General features: G+C 45.3%; 1 protein-coding gene across 2 annotated transcripts in view; it reads left to right on the top strand.

Moving 5' to 3' along the window:
- Positions 1–20,952, top strand: part of LOC141072546 (uncharacterized) — a 129,319-nt gene that overhangs the window by 354 nt on the left and 108,013 nt on the right. The gene's annotated exons all lie outside the window — the stretch shown is intronic.

Here is a 20,952-nt window from a genome sequence, read left to right as displayed (position 1 = left end):
AGAGACACTGAATATAGAGGGAGAGACACTGAATATAGAGGGAGAGACACTGAATATAAAGGGGGGCGACACTGAATATAGAGGGGGGCGACACTGAATATAGAGGGGGAGACACTGAATATAGAGGGAAAGACACTGAATATAGAGGGGGGAGACACTGAATATAGAGGGGGAGATCCTGAATATAGAGGGAGAGACACTGAATATAGAGGGAGAGACCCTGAATATAGAGGGAGAGACACTGAATATAGAGGGGAAAGACCCTGAATATAGAGGGAGAGACACTGAATATAGAGGGAAAGACCCTGAATATAGAGGGAGAGACACTGAATATAGAGGGGGAGACACTGAATATAGAGGGAGAGACACTGAATATAGAGGGAAAGACCCTGAATATAGAGGGAGAGACCCTGAATATAGAGGGAGAGACACTGAATATAGAGGGAAAGACACTGAATATAGAGGGAAAGACCCTGAATATAGAGGGAGAGACACTGAATATAGAGGGAGAGACACTGAATATAGAGGGAGAGACCCTGAATATAGAGGGAAAGACCCTGAATATAGAGGGAGAGACCCTGAATATAGAGGGAGAGACACTGAATATAGAGGGAAAGACACTGAATATAGAGGGAAAGACCCTGAATATAGAGGGAGAGACACTGAATATAGAGGGAGAGACACTGAATATAGAGGGAAAGACACTGAATATAGAGGGAGAGACCCTGAATATAGAGGGAGAGACCCTGAATATAGAGGGAGAGACACTGAATATAGAGGGAAAGACACTGAATATAGAGGGAAGAGACCCTGAATATAGAGGGAGAGACACTGAATATAGAGGGAAAGACACTGAATATAGAGGGAGAGACCCTGAATATAGAGGGAGAGACACTGAATATAGAGGGAGAGACACTGAATATAGAGGGGAAAGACACTGAATATAGAGGGAGAGACCCTGAATATAGAGGGAGAGACACTGAATATAGAGGGAAAGACACTGAATATAGAGGGAGAGACCCTGAATATAGAGGGAGAGACCCTGAATATAGAGGGAGAGACACTGAATATAGAGGGAAAGACCCTGAATATAGAGGGAGAGACACTGAATATAGAGGGAGAGACACTGAATATAGAGGGAAAGACACTGAATATAGAGGGAGAGACCCTGAATATAGAGGGAGAGACACTGAATATAGAGGGAAAGACACTGAATATAGAGGGAGAGACCCTGAATATAGAGGGAGAGACCCTGAATATAGAGGGAAAGACACTGAATATAGAGGGGAAAGACCCTGAATATAGAGGGGAGAGACACTGAATATAGAGGGGAGAGACACTGAATATAGAGGGAAAGACACTGAATATAGAGGGAGAAGACCCTGAATATAGAGGGAGAGACACTGAATATAGAGGGAAAGACACTGAATATAGAGGGAAAGACCCTGAATATAGAGGGAGAGACCCTGAATATAGAGGGAGAGACACTGAATATAGAGGGAAAGACACTGAATATAGAGGGAGAGACCCTGAATATAGAGGGAAAGACACTGAATATAGAGGGAGAGACACTGAATATAGAGGGGGAGACACTGAATATAGAGGGGAGAGACCTGAATATAGAGGGAGAGACACTGAATATAGAGGGGGAGACACTGAATATAGAGGGAGAGACCTGAATATAGAGGGGGAGACACTGAATATAGAGGGAGAGACACTGAATATAGAGGGAGAGACACTGAATATAGAGGGAAAGACCCTGAATATAGAGGGAGAGACCCTGAATATAGAGGGAGAGACCCTGAATATAGAGGGAGAAGACCCTGAATATAGAGGGAGAGACACTGAATATAGAGGGGAGACACTGAATATAGAGGGAAGACCCTGAATATAGAGGGGGAGACACTGAATATAGAGGGAGAGACACTGAATATAGAGGGAAAGACCCTGAATATAGAGGGAGAGACCCTGAATATAGAGGGAAAGACCCTGAATATAGAGGGAAGAGACCCTGAATATAGAGGGAGAGACACTGAATATAGAGGGGGAGACCCTGAATATAGAGGGGAAAGACCCTGAATATAGAGGGGAGAGACACTGAATATAGAGGGAGAGACACTGAATATAGAGGGAGAGACCCTGAATATAGAGGGGAGAGACACTGAATATAGAGGGGAGACACTGAATATAGAGGGAGAGACACTGAATATAGAGGGGGAGACACTGAATATAGATGGAAGACCCTGAATATAGAGGGAAAGACACTGAATATAGAGGGAGAGACCCTGAATATAGAGGGAGAGACACTGAATATAGAGGGAAAGACCCTGAATATAGAGGGAGAGACACTGAATATAGAGGGGGAGACACTGAATATAGAGGGGAGAGACACTGAATATAGAGGGGGAGACACTGAATATAGAGGGGGAGACACTGAATATAGAGGGAGAGACACTGAATATAGAGGGAGAGACCCTGAATATAGAGGGAGGAGACACTGAATATAGAGGGAGAGACACTGAATATAGAGGGAGAGACACTGAATATAGAGGGGGAGACACTGAATATAGAGGGAGAGACACTGAATATAGAGGGAGAGACCCTGAATATAGAGGGAGAGACACTGATTATAGAGGGAAAGACCCTGAATATAGAGGGAGAGGACACTGAAAATAGAGGGGGAGACACTGAATATAGAGGGAGAGACACTGAATATAGAGGGAAGACCCTGAATATAGAGGGAGAGACACTGAATATAGAGGGAAAGACCCTGAATATAGAGGGAGAGACACTGAATATAGAGGGGGAGACACTGAATATAGAGGGAGAGACACTGAATATAGAGGGGGAGACACTGAATATAGAGGGGGAGACACTGAATATAGAGGGAGAGACACTGAATATAGAGGGAGAGACCCTGAATATAGAGGGAGAGACCCTGAATATAGAGGGAGAGACACTGAATATAGAGGGAGAGACACTGAATATAGAGGGGGAGACACTGAATATAGAGGGAGAGACACTGAATATAGAGGGAGAGACCCTGAATATAGAGGGAGAGACACTGAATATAGAGGGAGAGACACTGAATATAGAGGGAGAGACACTGAATATAGAGGGGGAGACCCTGAATATAGAGGGAGAGACACTGAATATAGAGGGAGAGACACTGAATATAGAGGGGGAGACACTGAATATAGAGGGAAAGACACTGAATATAGAGGGAGAGACCCTGAATATAGAGGGAGAGACCCTGAATATAGAGGGAGAGACACTGAATATAGAGGGAGAGACCCTGAATATAGAGGGGGGAGACACTGAATATAGAGGGAGAGACACTGAATATAGAGGGAGAGACCCTGATTATAGAGGGAGAGACCCTGAATATAGAGGGAGAGACCCTGAATATAGAGGGAGAGATCCTGAATATAGAGGGGGAGACCCTGAATATAGAGGGAGAGACACTGAATATAGAGGGGGAGACCCTGAATATAGAGGGGAGAGACACTGAATGTAGAGGGAGAGACACTGAATATAGAGGGAAAGACACTGAATATAGAGGGAGAGACACTGAATATAGAGGGAGAGACACTGAATATAGAGGGGGAGACCCTGAATATAGAGGGAGAGACACTGAATATAGAGGGGGAGACACTGAATATAGAGGGAAAGACACTGAATATAGAGGGAGAGACCCTGAATATAGAGGGAGAGACACTGAATATAGAGGGGGAGACCCTGAATATAGAGGGAGAGACACTGAATATAGAGGGGGAGACACTGAATATAGAGGGAAAGACACTGAATATAGAGGGAGAGACACTGAATATAGAGGGAGAGACCCTGAATATAGAGGGAGAGACCCTGAATATAGAGGGAGAGACCCTGAATATAGAGGGGGGAGACACTGAATATAGAGGGAGAGACCCTGAATATAGAGGGAGAGACCCTGATTATAGAGGGAGAGACCCTGAATATAGAGGGAGAGACCCTGAATATAGAGGGAGAGATCCTGAATATAGAGGGGGAGACCCTGAATATAGAGGGAGAGACACTGAATATAGAGGGGGAGACCCTGAATATAGAGGGGAGAGACACTGAATGTAGAGGGAGAGACACTGAATATAGAGGGGGAGACACTGAATATAGAGGGAAAGACCCTGAATATAGAGGGGGGAGACACTGAATATAGAGGGAAAGACCCTGAATATAGAGGGAGAGACCCTGAATATAGAGGGGGAGACACTGAATATAGAGGGAGAGACACTGAATATAGAGGGGGAGACACTGAATATAGATGGAAAGACCCTGAATATAGAGGGAAAGACCCTGAATATAGAGGGAGAGACCCTGAATATAGAGGGAGAGACACTGAATATAGAGGGGGAGACACTGAATATAGAGGGAAAGACCCTGAATATAGAGGGGGGAGACACTGAATATAGAGGGAAAGACCCTGAATATAGAGGGAGAGACCCTGAATATAGAGGGGGAGACCCTGAATATAGAGGGAAAGACCCTGAATATAGAGGGAGAGACCCTGAATATAGAGGGAGAGACCCTGAATATAGAGGGAAAGACCCTGAATATAGAGGGAGAGACACTGAATGTAGAGGGAGAGACACTGAATATAGAGGGGGAGACACTGAATATAGAGGGAAAGACCCTGAATATAGAGGGGGGAGACACTGAATATAGAGGGAAAGACCCTGAATATAGAGGGAGAGACACTGAATATAGAGGGAGAGACACTGAATATAGAGGGGGAGACACTGAATATAGAGGGAGAGACACTGAATATAGAGGGGGAGACACTGAATATACAGGGGGAGACACTGAATATAGATGGAAAGACCCTGAATATAGAGGGAGAGACACTGAATATAGAGGGGGAGACACTGAATATAGAGGGGGAGACACTGAATATAGAGGGAGAGACACTGAATATAGAGGGGGAGACACTGAATATAGAGGGAGAGACACTGAATATAGAGGGGGAGACACTGAATATACAGGGGGAGACACTGAATATAGATGGAAAGACCCTGAATATAGAGGGAAAGACCCTGAATATAGAGGGGGAGACACTGAATATAGAGGGAGAGACACTGAATATAGAGGGGGAGACACTGAATATAGAGGGAGAGACACTGAATATAGAGGGGGAGACACTGAATATAGAGGGGGAGACACTGAATATAGATGGAAAGACCCTGAATATAGAGGGAAAGACCCTGAATATAGAGGGAGAGACACTGAATATAGAGGGGGAGACACTGAATATAGAGGGGGGCGACACTGAATATAGAGGGAGAGACCCTGAATATAGAGGGAGAGACCCTGAATATAGAGGGAAAGACCCTGAATATAGAGGGAAAGACCCTGAATATAGAGGGAGAGACCCTGAATATAGAGGGAGAGACACTGAATATAGAGGGGGAGACCCTGAATATAGAGGGAGAGACCCTGAATATAGAGGGGGAGACACTGAATATAGAGGGGGAGACACTGAATATAGAGGGAGAGACACTGAATATAGAGGGAGAGACCCTGAATATAGAGGGAGAGACACTGAATATTGAGGGAAAGACCCTGAATATAGAGGGAGAGACACTGAATATAGAGGGAGAGACACTGAATATAGAGGGAAAGACCCTGAATATAGAGGGAAAGACACTGAATATAGAGGGAGAGACACTGAATATAGAGGGGGAGACACTGAATATAGAGGGAAAGACCCTGAATATAGAGGGAGAGACACTGAATATAGAGGGAGAGACACTGAATATAGAGGGGGAGACACTGAATATAGAGGGGGAGACACTGAATATAGAGGGAGAGACACTGAATATAGATGGAAAGACCCTGAATATAGAGGGAGAGACACTGAATATAGAGGGAGAGACACTGAATATAGAGGGGGAGACACTGAATATAGAGGGGGAGACCCTGAATATAGAGGGAGAGACCCTGAATATAGAGGGAGAGACACTGAATATACAGGGGGAGACACTGAATATAGAGGGGGAGACACTGAATATAGAGGGGGAGACACTGAATATAGAGGGAGAGACACTGAATATAGAGGGAGAGACACTGAATATAGAGGGAGAGACCCTGAATATAGAGGGAGAGACACTGAATATAGAGGGAGAGACACTGAATATAGAGGGAGAGACCCTGAATATAGAGGGAGAGACACTGAATATACAGGGGGAGACACTGAATATAGAGGGGGAGACACTGAATATAGAGGGAGAGACACTGAATATAGATGGAAAGACCCTGAATATAGAGGGAAAGACACTGAATATAGAGGGGGAGACACTGAATATAGAGGGAGAGACCCTGAATATAGAGGGAAAGACACTGAATATAGATGGAAAGACCCTGAATATAGAGGGAGAGACACTGAATATAGAGGGGGAGACACTGAATATAGAGGGGGAGACACTGAATATAGAGGGGGAGACCCTGAATATAGAGGGAGAGACCCTGAATATAGAGGGAGAGACACTGAATATACAGGGGGAGACACTGAATATAGAGGGGGAGACACTGAATATAGAGGGGGAGACACTGAATATAGAGGGAGAGACCCTGAATATAGAGGGAGAGACCCTGAATATAGAGGGAGAGACCCTGAATATAGAGGGAGAGACCCTGAATATAGAGGGAGAGACACTGAATATAGAGGGAGAGACCCTGAATATAGAGGGAGAGACCCTGAATATAGAGGGGGAGACCCTGAATATAGAGGGAGAGACACTGAATATAGAGGGAGAGACACTGAATATAGAGGGGGAGACACTGAATATAGAGGGAGAGACACTGAATATAGAGGGAGAGACACTGAATATAGAGGGAGAGACCCTGAATATAGAGGGAGAGACCCTGAATATAGAGGGGGAGACCCTGAATATAGAGGGAGAGACACTGAATATAGAGGGAGAGACACTGAATATAGAGGGGGAGACACTGAATATAGAGGGAGAGACACTGAATATAGAGGGAGAGACCCTGAATATAGAGGGAGAGACACTGAATATACAGGGGGAGACCCTGAATATAGAGGGGGAGACACTGAATATAGAGGGAGAGACACTGAATATAGAGGGAGAGACACTGAATATAGAGGGAGAGACACTGAATATACAGGGGGAGACCCTGAATATAGAGGGAAAGACCCTGAATATAGAGGGAAAGACCCTGAATATAGAGGGAGAGACACTGAATATAGAGGGAGAGACCCTGAATATAGAGGGAGAGACCCTGAATATAGAGGGGGAGACCCTGAATATAGAGGGAGAGACACTGAATATAGAGGGAGAGACACTGAATATAGAGGGGGAGACACTGAATATAGAGGGAGAGACACTGAATATAGAGGGAGAGACCCTGAATATAGAGGGAGAGACACTGAATATACAGGGGGAGACCCTGAATATAGAGGGGGAGACACTGAATATAGAGGGAGAGACACTGAATATAGAGGGAGAGACCCTGAATATAGAGGGAGAGACACTGAATATACAGGGGGAGACCCTGAATATAGAGGGAAAGACCCTGAATATAGAGGGAGAGACACTGAATATAGAGGGAGAGACACTGAATATAGAGGGAGAGACACTGAATATAGAGGGAGAGACACTGAATATACAGGGGGAGACACTGAATATAGAGGGAAAGACCCTGAATATAGAGGGAGAGACCCTGAATATAGAGGGAGAGACCCTGAATATAGAGGGGGAGACCCTGAATATAGAGGGAGAGACACTGAATATAGAGGGGGAGACCCTGAATATAGAGGGAGAGACCCTGAATATAGAGGGAGAGACACTGAATATAGAGGGAGAGACACTGAATATAGAGGGGGAGACACTGAATATAGAGGGAGAGACACTGAATATAGAGGGGGAGACACTGAATATAGAGGGAGAGACACTGAATATAGAGGGAGAGACACTGAATATAGAGGGAGAGACACTGAATATAGAGGGAGAGACACTGAATATAGAGGGAGAGACCCTGAATATAGAGGGAGAGACCCTGAATATAGAGGGAGAGACACTGAATATAGAGGGAGAGACACTGAATATAGAGGGGGAGACACTGAATATAGAGGGAGAGACACTGAATATAGAGGGAGAGACACTGAATATAGAGGGGGAGACACTGAATATAGAGGGGGAGATCCTGAATATAGAGGGAAAGACCCTGAATATAGAGGGAGAGACACTGAATATAGAGGGAGAGACACTGAATATAGAGGGAGAGACACTGAATATACAGGGGGAGACACTGAATATAGAGGGGGAGACACTGAATATAGAGGGAGAGACACTGAATATAGAGGGGGAGACACTGAATATAGAGGGAGAGACACTGAATATAGAGGGAGAGACACTGAATATAGAGGGAGAGACACTGAATATAGAGGGAGAGACACTGAATATAGAGGGAAAGACCCTGAATATAGAGGTAGAGTCACTGAATATAGAGGGAGAGACCCTGAATATAGAGGGGGAGACCCTGAATATAGAGGGAGAGACCCTGAATATAGAGGGAGAGACCCTGAATATAGAGGGAGAGACCCTGAATATAGAGGGAGAGACACTGAATATAGAGGTAGAGTCACTGAATATAGAGGGAGAGACCCTGAATATAGAGGGAGAGACCCTGAATATAGAGGGAGAGACCCTGAATATAGAGGGAGAGACCCTGAATATAGAGGGAGAGACCCTGAATATAGAGGGAGAGACACTGAATATAGAGGGAGAGACACTGAATATAGAGGGGGAGACACTGAATATAGAGGGAGAGACACTGAATATAGAGGGGGAGACACTGAATATAGAGGGGGAGACACTGAATATAGAGGGAGAGACACTGAATATAGAGGGGGAGACACTGAATATAGAGGGGGAGACACTGAATATACAGGGAAAGACCCTGAATATAGAGGGAGAGACCCTGAATATAGAGGGAAAGACCCTGAATATAGAGGGAAAGACCCTGAATATAGAGGGAGAGACACTGAATATAGAGGGGGAGACACTGAATATAGAGGGAGAGACACTGAATATAGAGGGAGAGACACTGAATATAGAGGGAAAGACCCTGAATATAGAGGGAGAGACCCTGAATATAGAGGGAAAGACCCTGAATATAGAGGGAGAGACACTGAATATAGAGGGGGAGACACTGAATATAGAGGGGGAGACACTGAATATAGAGGGAAAGACCCTGAATATAGAGGGAGAGACCCTGAATATAGAGGGAAAGACCCTGAATATAGAGGGAAAGACACTGAATATAGAGGGAGAGACACTGAATATAGAGGGGGAGACACTGAATATAGAGGGAGAGACACTGAATATAGATGGAAAGACCCTGAATATAGAGGGAGAGACACTGAATATAGAGGGAGAGACACTGAATATAGAGGGAGAGACACTGAATATAGAGGGAGAGACACTGAATATAGAGGGAGAGACACTGAATATAGAGGGAGAGACCCTGAATATAGAGGGAGAGACCCTGAATATAGAGGGAAAGACCCTGAATATAGAGGGAAAGACTCTGAATATAGAGGGAGAGACCCTGAATATAGAGGGAAAGACCCTGAATATAGAGGGAAAGACACTGAATATAGAGGGAGAGACACTGAATATAGAGGGAGAGACACTGAATATAGAGGGAGAGACACTGAATATAGATGGAAAGACCCTGAATATAGAGGGAGAGACACTGAATATAGAGGGAGAGACACTGAATATAGAGGGAGAGACACTGAATATAGAGGGAGAGACCCTGAATATAGAGGGAGAGACCCTGAATATAGAGGGAGAGACCCTGAATATAGAGGGAGAGACACTGAATATAGAGGGAGAGACACTGAATATAGAGGGAGAGACACTGAATATAGAGGGAGAGACCCTGAATATAGAGGGGGAGACCCTGAATATAGAGGGAGAGACACTGAATATAGAGGGAGAGACACTGAATATAGAGGGAGAGACCCTGAATATAGAGGGGGAGACCCTGAATATAGAGGGAGAGACCCTGAATATAGAGGGAGAGACACTGAATATAGAGGGAGAGACACTGAATATAGAGGGGGAGACACTGAATATAGAGGGAGAGACACTGAATATAGAGGGAGAGACCCTGAATATAGAGGGAAAGACCCTGAATATAGAGGGAGAGACACTGAATATACAGGGGGAGACCCTGAATATAGAGGGAAAGACCCTGAATATAGAGGGAGAGACACTGAATATAGAGGGAGAGACACTGAATATAGAGGGAGAGACACTGAATATACAGGGGGAGACACTGAATATAGAGGGAGAGACACTGAATATAGAGGGAGAGACACTGAATATAGAGGGGGAGACACTGAATATAGAGGGAAAGACCCTGAATATAGAGGGAGAGACCCTGAATATAGAGGGAGAGACACTGAATATAGAGGGAGAGACACTGAATATAGAGGGAGAGACACTGAATATAGAGGGAGAGACACTGAATATACAGGGGGAGACACTGAATATAGAGGGAAAGACCCTGAATATAGAGGGAGAGACACTGAATATAGAGGGAGAGACACTGAATATAGAGGGAGAGACACTGAATATAGAGGGAGAGACACTGAATATAGAGGGAAAGACCCTGAATATAGAGGGAAAGACCCTGAATATAGAGGGAGAGACACTGAATATAGAGGGGGAGACACTGAATATAGAGGGAGAGACACTGAATATAGAGGGAGAGACACTGAATATAGAGTGAGACACTGAATATACAGGGGGAGACCCTGAATATAGAGGGGGAGACCCTGAATATAGAGGGAGAGACCCTGAATATAGAGGGAGAGACCCTGAATATAGAGGGAGAGACCCTGAATATAGAGGGAGAGACCCTGAATATAGAGGTAGAGTCACTGAATATAGAGGGAGAGACCCTGAATATAGAGGGAGAGACCCTGAATATAGAGGGAGAGACCCTGAATATAGAGGGAGAGACACTGAATATAGAGTGAGACCCTGAATATAGAGGGAGAGACCCTGAATATAGAGTGAGAGACACTGAATATAGAGGGAGAGACACTGAATATAGAGGGAGAGACCCTGAATATAGAGGGAGAGACCCTGAATATAGAGGGAGAGACACTGAATATAGAGGGGGAGATCCTGAATATAGAGGGGGAGATCCTGAATATAGAGGGAGAGACCCTGAATATAGAGGGAGAGACCCTGAATATAGAGGGAGAGACCCTGAATATAGAGGTAGAGACCCTGAATATAGAGGTAGAGACACTGAATATAGAGGGAGAGACCCTGAATATAGAGGGAGAGACCCTGAATATAGAGGGGGAGTCCCTGAATATAGAGGGGGAGACCCTGAATATAGAGGGGGAGACACTGAATATAGAGGGGGAGATCCTGAATATAGAGGGGGAGATCCTGAATATAGAGGGGGAGATCCTGAATATAGAGGGGGAGATCCTGAATATAGAGGGGGAGATCCTGAATATAGAGGGAGAGACACTGAATATAGAGGGAGAGACCCTGAATATAGAGGGAGAGACACTGAATATAGAGGGAGAGACACTGAATATAGAGGGAGAGACACTGAATATAGATGGGGAGACACTGACTATAGAGGGAGAGACACTGAATATAGAGGGGGAGACACTGAATATAGAGGGGGAGACCCTGAATATAGAGGGAAAGACCCTGAATATAGAGGGAAAGACCCTGAATATAGAGGGAGAGACCCTGAATATAGAGGGAGAGACCCTGAATATAGAGGGAGAGACACTGAATATAGAGGGAGAGACCCTGAATATAGAGGGAAAGACACTCAATATAGAGGGGGCGACACTGAATATAGAGGGAAAGACCCTGAATATAGAGGGAGAGACCCTGAATATAGAGGGAAAGACCCTGAATATAGAGGGAGAGACACTGAATATAGAGGGAGAGACACTGAATATAGAGGGAGAGACACTGAATATACAGGGGGAGACACTGAATATAGAGGGAAAGACCCTGAATATAGAGGGAGAGACCCTGAATATAGAGGGAAAGACCCTGAATATAGAGGGAAAGACACTGAATATAGAGGGAGAGACACTGAATATAGAGGGGGAGACACTGAATATAGAGGGAGAGACACTGAATATAGAGGGAGAGACACTGAATATAGAGGGAGAGACACTGAATATAGATGGAAAGACCCTGAATATAGAGGGAGAGACACTGAATATAGAGGGAGAGACACTGAATATAGAGGGGGAGACACTGAATATAGAGGGAGAGACACTGAATATAGAGGGAGAGACACTGAATATAGAGGGAGAGACACTGAATATAGAGGGGGAGACACTGAATATAGAGGGGGAGACTCTGAATATAGAGGGAGAGACACTGAATATAGAGGGAGAGACACTGAATATAGAGGGAGAGACCCTGAATATAGAGGGAGAGACCCTGAATATAGAGGGAGAGACCCTGAATATAGAGGGAGAGACACTGAATATAGAGGGAAAGACCCTGAATATAGAGGGAGAGACACTGAATATAGAGGGAAAGACCCTGAATATAGAGGGAGAGACCCTGAATATAGAGGGAGAGACCCTGAATATAGAGGGAGAGACACTGAATATAGAGGGAGAGACACTGAATATACAGGGGGAGACACTGAATATAGAGGGAAAGACCCTGAATATAGAGGGAGAGACCCTGAATATAGAGGGAAAGACCCTGAATATAGAGGGAAAGACCCTGAATATAGAGGAAAAGACCCTGAATATAGATGGAAAGACCCTGAATATAGATGGAAAGACCCTGAATATAGAGGGAGAGACACTGAATATAGAGGGAGAGACACTGAATATAGAGGGGGAGACACTGAATATACAGGGGGAGACACTGAATATAGAGGGAAAGACCCTGAATATAGATGGAAAGACCCTGAATATAGATGGAAAGACCCTGAATATAGAGGGAGAGACCCTGAATATAGAGGGAGAGACCCTGAATATAGAGGGAGAGACCCTGAATATAGAGGGAGAGACCCTGAATATAGAGGGAGAGACACTGAATATAGAGGGAAAGACACTGAATATAGAGGGAAAGACACTGAATATAGAGGGAGAGACCCTGAATATAGAGGGAGAGACACTGAATATAGAGGGAAAGACCCTGAATATAGAGGGAGAGACCCTGAATATAGAGGGAGAGACACTGAATATAGAGGGAGAGACCCTGAATATAGAGGGAAAGACACTGAATATAGAGGGAGAGACACTGAATATAGAGGGAGAGACACTGAATATACAGGGGGAGACACTGAATATAGAGGGAAAGACCCTGAATATAGAGGGAGAGACCCTGAATATAGAGGGAGAGACACTGAATATAGAGGGAGAGACCCTGAATATAGAGGGAAAGACACTGAATATAGAGGGAGAGACACTGAATATACAGGGGGAGACACTGAATATACAGGGGGAGACACTGAATATAGAGGGAAAGACCCTGAATATAGAGGGAGAGACCCTGAATATAGAGGGAAAGACCCTGAATATAGAGGGAAAGACCCTGAATATAGAGGGAAAGACCCTGAATATAGATGGAAAGACCCTGAATATAGATGGAAAGACCCTGAATATAGAGGGAGAGACACTGAATATAGAGGGAGAGACACTGAATATAGAGGGAGAGACACTGAATATAGAGGGGGAGACACTGAATATACAGGGGGAGACACTGAATATAGAGGGAAAGACCCTGAATATAGATGGAAAGACCCTGAATATAGAGGGAAAGACCCTGAATATAGAGGGAAAGACCCTGAATATAGAGGGGGAGACCCTCAATATAGATGGAAAGACCCTGAATATAGAGGGAAAGACCCTGAATATAGAGGGAGAGACACTGAATATAGAGGGAGAGACACTGAATATAGAGGGAGAGACACTGAATATAGAGGGGGAGACACTGAATATACAGGGGGAGACACTGAATATAGAGGGAAAGACCCTGAATATAGAGGGAGAGACACTGAATATAGAGGGAGAGACCCTGAATATAGAGGGAGAGACCCTGAATATAGAGGGAGAGACCCTGAATATAGAGGGAGAGACACTGAATATAGAGGGAAAGACCCTGAATATAGAGGGAGAGACCCTGAATATAGAGGGAAAGACCCTGAATATAGAGGGAGAGACACTGAATATAGAGGGAAAGACCCTGAATATAGAGGGAGAGACCCTGAATATAGAGGGAGAGACACTGAATATAGAGGGAGAGACACTGAATATAGAGGGAGAGACACTGAATATACAGGGGGAGACACTGAATATAGAGGGAAAGACCCTGAATATAGAGGGAGAGACCCTGAATATAGAGGGAAAGACCCTGAATATAGAGGGAAAGACCCTGAATATAGAGGGAAAGACCCTGAATATAGAGGGAGAGACACTGAATATAGAGGGAGAGACACTGAATATAGAGGGAGAGACCCTGAATATAGAGGGAGAGACCCTGAATATAGAGGGAGAGACCCTGAATATAGAGGGAGAGACACTGAATATAGAGGGAGAGACACTGAATATAGAGGGAGAGACACTGAATATAGAGGGAAAGACCCTGAATATAGAGGGGGAGACCCTGAATATAGAGGGGGAGACCCTGAATATAGAGGGAGAGACACTGAATATAGAGGGAGAGACACTGAATATAGAGGGGGAGACCCTGAATATAGAGGGGGAGACCCTGAATATAGAGGGAGAGACCCTGAATATAGAGGGAGAGACACTGAATATAGAGGGAGAGACACTGAATATAGAGGGAAAGACCCTGAATATAGAGGGGGAGACCCTGAATATAGAGGGGGAGACCCTGAATATAGAGGGAGAGACACTGAATATAGAGGGAGAGACACTGAATATAGAGGGGGAGACCCTGAATATAGAGGGGGAGACCCTGAATATAGAGGGAGAGACCCTGAATATAGAGGGAGAGACACTGAATATAGAGGGGGAGACCCTGAATATAGAGGGAAAGACCCTGAATATAGAGGGGGAGACCCTGAATATAGAGGGGGAGACCCTGAATATAGAGGGAGAGACACTGAATATAGAGGGAGAGACACTGAATATAGAGGGGGAGACCCTGAATATAGAGGGGGAGACCCTGAATATAGAGGGAGAGACCCTGAATATAGAGGGAGAGACACTGAATATAGAGGGAGAGACACTGAATATAGAGGGAAAGACCCTGAATATAGAGGGGGAGACCCTGAATATAGAGGGGGAGACCCTGAATATAGAGGGAGAGACACTGAATATAGAGGGAGAGACACTGAATATAGAGGGGGAGACCCTGAATATAGAGGGGGAGACCCTGAATATAGAGGGGGAGACCCTGAATATAGAGGGAGAGACACTGAATATAGAGGGAGAGACACTGAATATAGAGGGAAAGACCCTGAATATAGAGGGGGAGACCCTGAATATAGAGGGGGAGACCCTGAATATAGAGGGAGAGACACTGAATATAGAGGGAGAGACACTTAATATAGAGGGGGAGACCCTGAATATAGAGGGGGAGACCCTGAATATAGAGGGAGAGACCCTGAATATAGAGGGAGAGACACTGAATATAGAGGGGGAGACCCTGAATATAGAGGGAGAGACACTGAATATAGAGGGAGAGACACTGAATATAGAGGGGGAGACTCTGAATATAGAGGGGGAGACCCTGAATATAGAGTGAGAGACACTGAATATAGAGGGGGAGACACTGAATATAGAGGGAGAGACCCTGAATATAGAGGGAAAGACCCTGAATATAGAGGGAGAGACACTGAATATAGAGGGGGAGACACTGAATATAGAGGGGGAGACACTGAATATAGAGGGGGAGACCCTGAATATAGAGGGAAAGACCCTGAATATAGAGGGAGAGACACTGAATATAGAGGGGGAGACACTGAATATAGAGGGAGAGACACTGAATATAGAGGGAAAGACCCTGAATATAGAGGGGGAGACACTGAATATAGAGGGGGAGACACTGAATATAGAGGGAGAGACACTGAATATAGAGGGAAAGACACTGAATATAGAGGGAGAGACACTGAATATAGAGGGAGAGACACTGAATATAGAGGGAAAGACCCTGAATATAGAGGGGGAGACCCTGAATATAGAGGGAGAGACACTGAATATAGAGGGAGAGACACTGAATATAGAGGGGGAGACTCTGAATATAGAGGGGGAGACCCTGAATATAGAGTGAGAGACACTGAATATAGAGGGGGAGACACTGAATATAGAGGGAGAGACCCTGAATATAGAGGGAAAGACCCTGAATATAGAGGGAGAGACACTGAATATAGAGGGGGAGACACTGAATATAGAGGGGGAGACACTGAATATAGAGGGGGAGACCCTGAATATAGAGGGAAAGACCCTGAATATAGAGGGAGAGACACTGAATATAGAGGGGGAGACACTGAATATAGAGGGAGAGACACTGAATATAGAGGGAAAGACCCTGAATATAGAGGGAGAGACACTGAATATAGAGGGGGAGACACTGAATATAGAGGGAGAGACACTGAATATAGAGGGAAAGACACTGAATATAGAGGGAGAGACACTGAATATAGAGGGAGAGACACTGAATATAGAGGGAAAGACCCTGAATATAGAGGGAGAGACACTGAATATAGAGGGAGAGACACTGAATATAGAGGGAGAGACCCTGAATATAGAGGGAGAGACCCTGAATATAGAGGGAGAGACCCTGAATATAGAGGGAGAGACACTGAATATAGAGGGAGAGACACTGAATATAGAGGGAGAGACACTGAATATAGAGGGAAAGACCCTGAATATAGAGGGGGAGACCCTGAATATAGAGGGGGAGACCCTGAATATAGAGGGAGAGACACTGAATATAGAGGGAGAGACACTGAATATAGAGGGGGAGACCCTGAATATAGAGGGGGAGACCCTGAATATAGAGGGAGAGACCCTGAATATAGAGGGAGAGACACTGAATATAGAGGGAGAGACACTGAATATAGAGGGAAAGACCCTGAATATAGAGGGGGAGACCCTGAATATAGAGGGGGAGACCCTGAATATAGAGGGAGAGACACTGAATATAGAGGGAGAGACACTGAATATAGAGGGGGAGACCCTGAATATAGAGGGGGAGACCCTGAATATAGAGGGAGAGACCCTGAATATAGAGGGAGAGACACTGAATATAGAGGGGGAGACCCTGAATATAGAGGGAAAGACCCTGAATATAGAGGGGGAGACCCTGAATATAGAGGGGGAGACCCTGAATATAGAGGGAGAGACACTGAATATAGAGGGAGAGACACTGAATATAGAGGGGGAGACCCTGAATATAGAGGGGGAGACCCTGAATATAGAGGGAGAGACCCTGAATATAGAGGGAGAGACACTGAATATAGAGGGAGAGACACTGAATATAGAGGGAAAGACCCTGAATATAGAGGGGGAGACCCTGAATATAGAGGGGGAGACCCTGAATATAGAGGGAGAGACACTGAATATAGAGGGAGAGACACTGAATATAGAGGGGGAGACCCTGAATATAGAGGGGGAGACCCTGAATATAGAGGGAGAGACACTGAATATAGAGGGAGAGACACTGAATATAGAGGGAGAGACACTGAATATAGAGGGAAAGACCCTGAATATAGAGGGGGAGACCCTGAATATAGAGGGGGAGACCCTGAATATAGAGGGAGAGACACTGAATATAGAGGGAGAGACACTGAATATAGAGGGGGAGACCCTGAATATAGAGGGGGAGACCCTGAATATAGAGGGAGAGACCCTGAATATAGAGGGAGAGACACTGAATATAGAGGGGGAGACCCTGAATATAGAGGGAGAGACACTGAATATAGAGGGAGAGACACTGAATATAGAGGGGGAGACTCTGAATATAGAGGGGGAGACCCTGAATATAGAGTGAGAGACACTGAATATAGAGGGGGAGACACTGAATATAGAGGGAGAGACACTGAATATAGAGTGAGAGACACTGAATATAGAGGGGGAGACACTGAATATAGAGGGGGAGACCCTGAATATAGAGGGAAAGACCCTGAATATAGAGGGAGAGACACTGAATATAGAGGGGGAGACACTGAATATAGAGGGGGAGACACTGAATATAGAGGGAAAGACCCTGAATATAGAGGGAGAGACACTGAATATAGAGGGGGAGACACTGAATATAGAGGGGGAGACACTGAATATAGAGGGAGAGACACTGAATATAGAGGGAGAGACACTGAATATAGAGGGAAAGACCCTGAATATAGAGGGAGAGACACTGAATATAGAGGGAGAGACCCTGAATATAGAGGGAGAGACACTGAATATAGAGGGGGAGACCCTGAATATAGAGGGGGAGACCCTGAATATAGAGGGAGAGACCCTGGATATAGAGGGAGAGACACTGAATATAGAGGGAGAGACACTGAATATAGAGGGAGAGACCCTGAATATAGAGGGAGAGACACTGAATATAGAGGGAAAGACTCTGAATATAGAGGGGGAGACCCTGAATATAGAGGGAGAGACACTGAATATAGAGGGAGAGACACTGAATATAGAGGGAAAGACCCTGAATATAGAGGGGGAGACCCTGAATATAGAGGGAAAGACACTGAATATAGAGGGAGAGACACTGAATATAGAGGGAGAGACACTGAATATAGAGGGAAAGACCCTGAATATAGAGGGGGAGACCCTGAATATAGAGGGGGAGACCCTGAATATAGAGGGGGAGATCCTGAATATAGAGGGAGAGACACTGAATATAGAGGGAGAGACACTGAATATAGAGGGAGAGACCCTGAATATAGAGGGGGAGACACTGTATATAGAGGGAGAGACACTGAATATAGAGGGAGAGACACTGAATATAGAGGGAGAGACCCTGAATATAGAGGGAGAGACCCTGAATATAGAGGGAGAGACACTGAATATAGAGGGAGAGACACTGAATATAGAGGTGGAGACCCTGAATATAGAGGGAAAGACCCTGAATATAGAGGGGGAGACCCTGAATATAGAGGGGGAGACCCTGAATATAGAGGGAGAGACACTGAATATAGAGGGAGAGACACTGAATATAGAGGGAAAGACCCTGAATATAGAGGGGGAGACCCTGAATATAGAGGGAAAGACCCTGAATATAGAGGGGGAGACCCTGAATATAGAGGGGGAGACCCTGAATATAGAGGGAGAGACACTGAATATAGAGGGAGAGACACTGAATATAGAGGGGGAGACTCTGAATATAGAGGGGGAGACTCTGAATATAGAGGGGGAGACCCTGAATATAGAGGGGGAGACCCTGAATATAGAGGGGGAGACCCTGAATATAGAGGGAGAGACCCTGAATATAGAGGGAGAGACCCTGAATATAGAGGGGGAGACACTGAATATAGAGGGAGAGACACTGAATATAGAGGGAAAGACCCTGAATATAGAGGGGAAGACCCTGAATATAGAGGGAGAGACACTGAATATAGAGGGAGAGACACTGAATATAGAGGGGGAGACCCTGAATATAGAGGGAAAGACCCTGAATGTAGAGGGGGAGACCCTGAATATAGAGGGGGAGATCCTGAATATAGAGGGAGAGACACTGAATATAGAGGGAGAGACACTGAATATAGAGGGAGAGACACTGAATATAGAGGGAGAGACACTGAATATAGAGGGAAAGACTCTGAATATAGAGGGAAAGACTCTGAATATAGAGGGAGAGACACTGAATATAGATGGAGAGACACTGAATATAGAGGGAGAGACACTGAATATAGAGGGGGAGACCCTGAATATAGAGGGAAAGACCCTGAATATAGAGGGGGAGACCCTGAATATAGAGGGAGAGACACTGAATATAGAGGGAGAGACACTGAATATAGAGGGAGAGACACTGAATATAGAGGGAGAGACCCTGAATATAGAGGGAGAGACCCTGAATATAGAGGGGGAGATCCTGAATATAGAGGGGGAGACCCTGTATATAGAGGGAGAGACACTGAATATAGAGGGAAAGACCCTGAATATAGAGGGAGAGACACTGAATATAGAGGGGGCGACACTGAATATGGAGGGAAAGACACTGAATATAGAGGGGGGCGACACTGAATATAGAGGGGGGCTACACTGAATATAGAGGGGGGAGACCCTGAATATAGAGGGGGGAGACCCTGAATATAGAGGGAGAGACACTGAATATAGAGGGAAAGACACTCAATATAGAGGGGGCGACACTGAATATAGAGGGGGCGACACTGAATATAGAGGGGGCGACACTGAATATGGAGGGAAAGACACTGAATATAGAGGGGGGCGACACTGAATATAGAGGGGGGGAGACGCCATATATAGAGGGGGGGAGACGCCGTATATAGAGGGGGGAGACGCCGTATATAGAGGGGGGAGACGCCATGTATACAGTGTGTTCGGAAAGTAACATAGTTATTAAGGTTGAAGGGAGACTTTAAGTCCATCTAGTTCACCCCATATCCTATCCTAACTTGCCCTAACATGTTGATCCAGAGGAAGGCAAAAAAACCCCATGTGGCAAACAGTAAGCTTCACATTGGGGAAAAAAATTCCTTCCCGACTCCACATACGGCAGTCAGACTAGCTCCCTGGATCAACGCAATATTAAGGAGACTAGTGTATATACCCTGTAATATTATACTTTCCAAGAAAGGCATCCAGTCCCTTCTTACATGTTAGTAGGGAATCACTCATTACAACATCATATGGCAGAGAGTTCCATAGTCTCACTGCTCTTACAGTAAAGAATCCGCGTCTGTGAGTATGCTAAAACCTTCTTTCCTCCAGACGTAGAGGATGCC

The sequence above is a fragment of the Dendrobates tinctorius genome, unplaced genomic scaffold, assembly GCF_039654945.1.
Source record: "Dendrobates tinctorius isolate UK_male_01 unplaced genomic scaffold, ASM3965494v1 ptg000275l, whole genome shotgun sequence".
Taxonomy (NCBI): Eukaryota; Metazoa; Chordata; class Amphibia; order Anura; family Dendrobatidae; genus Dendrobates; species Dendrobates tinctorius.
This window is presented reverse-complemented; position numbering and strand designations above follow the sequence as displayed.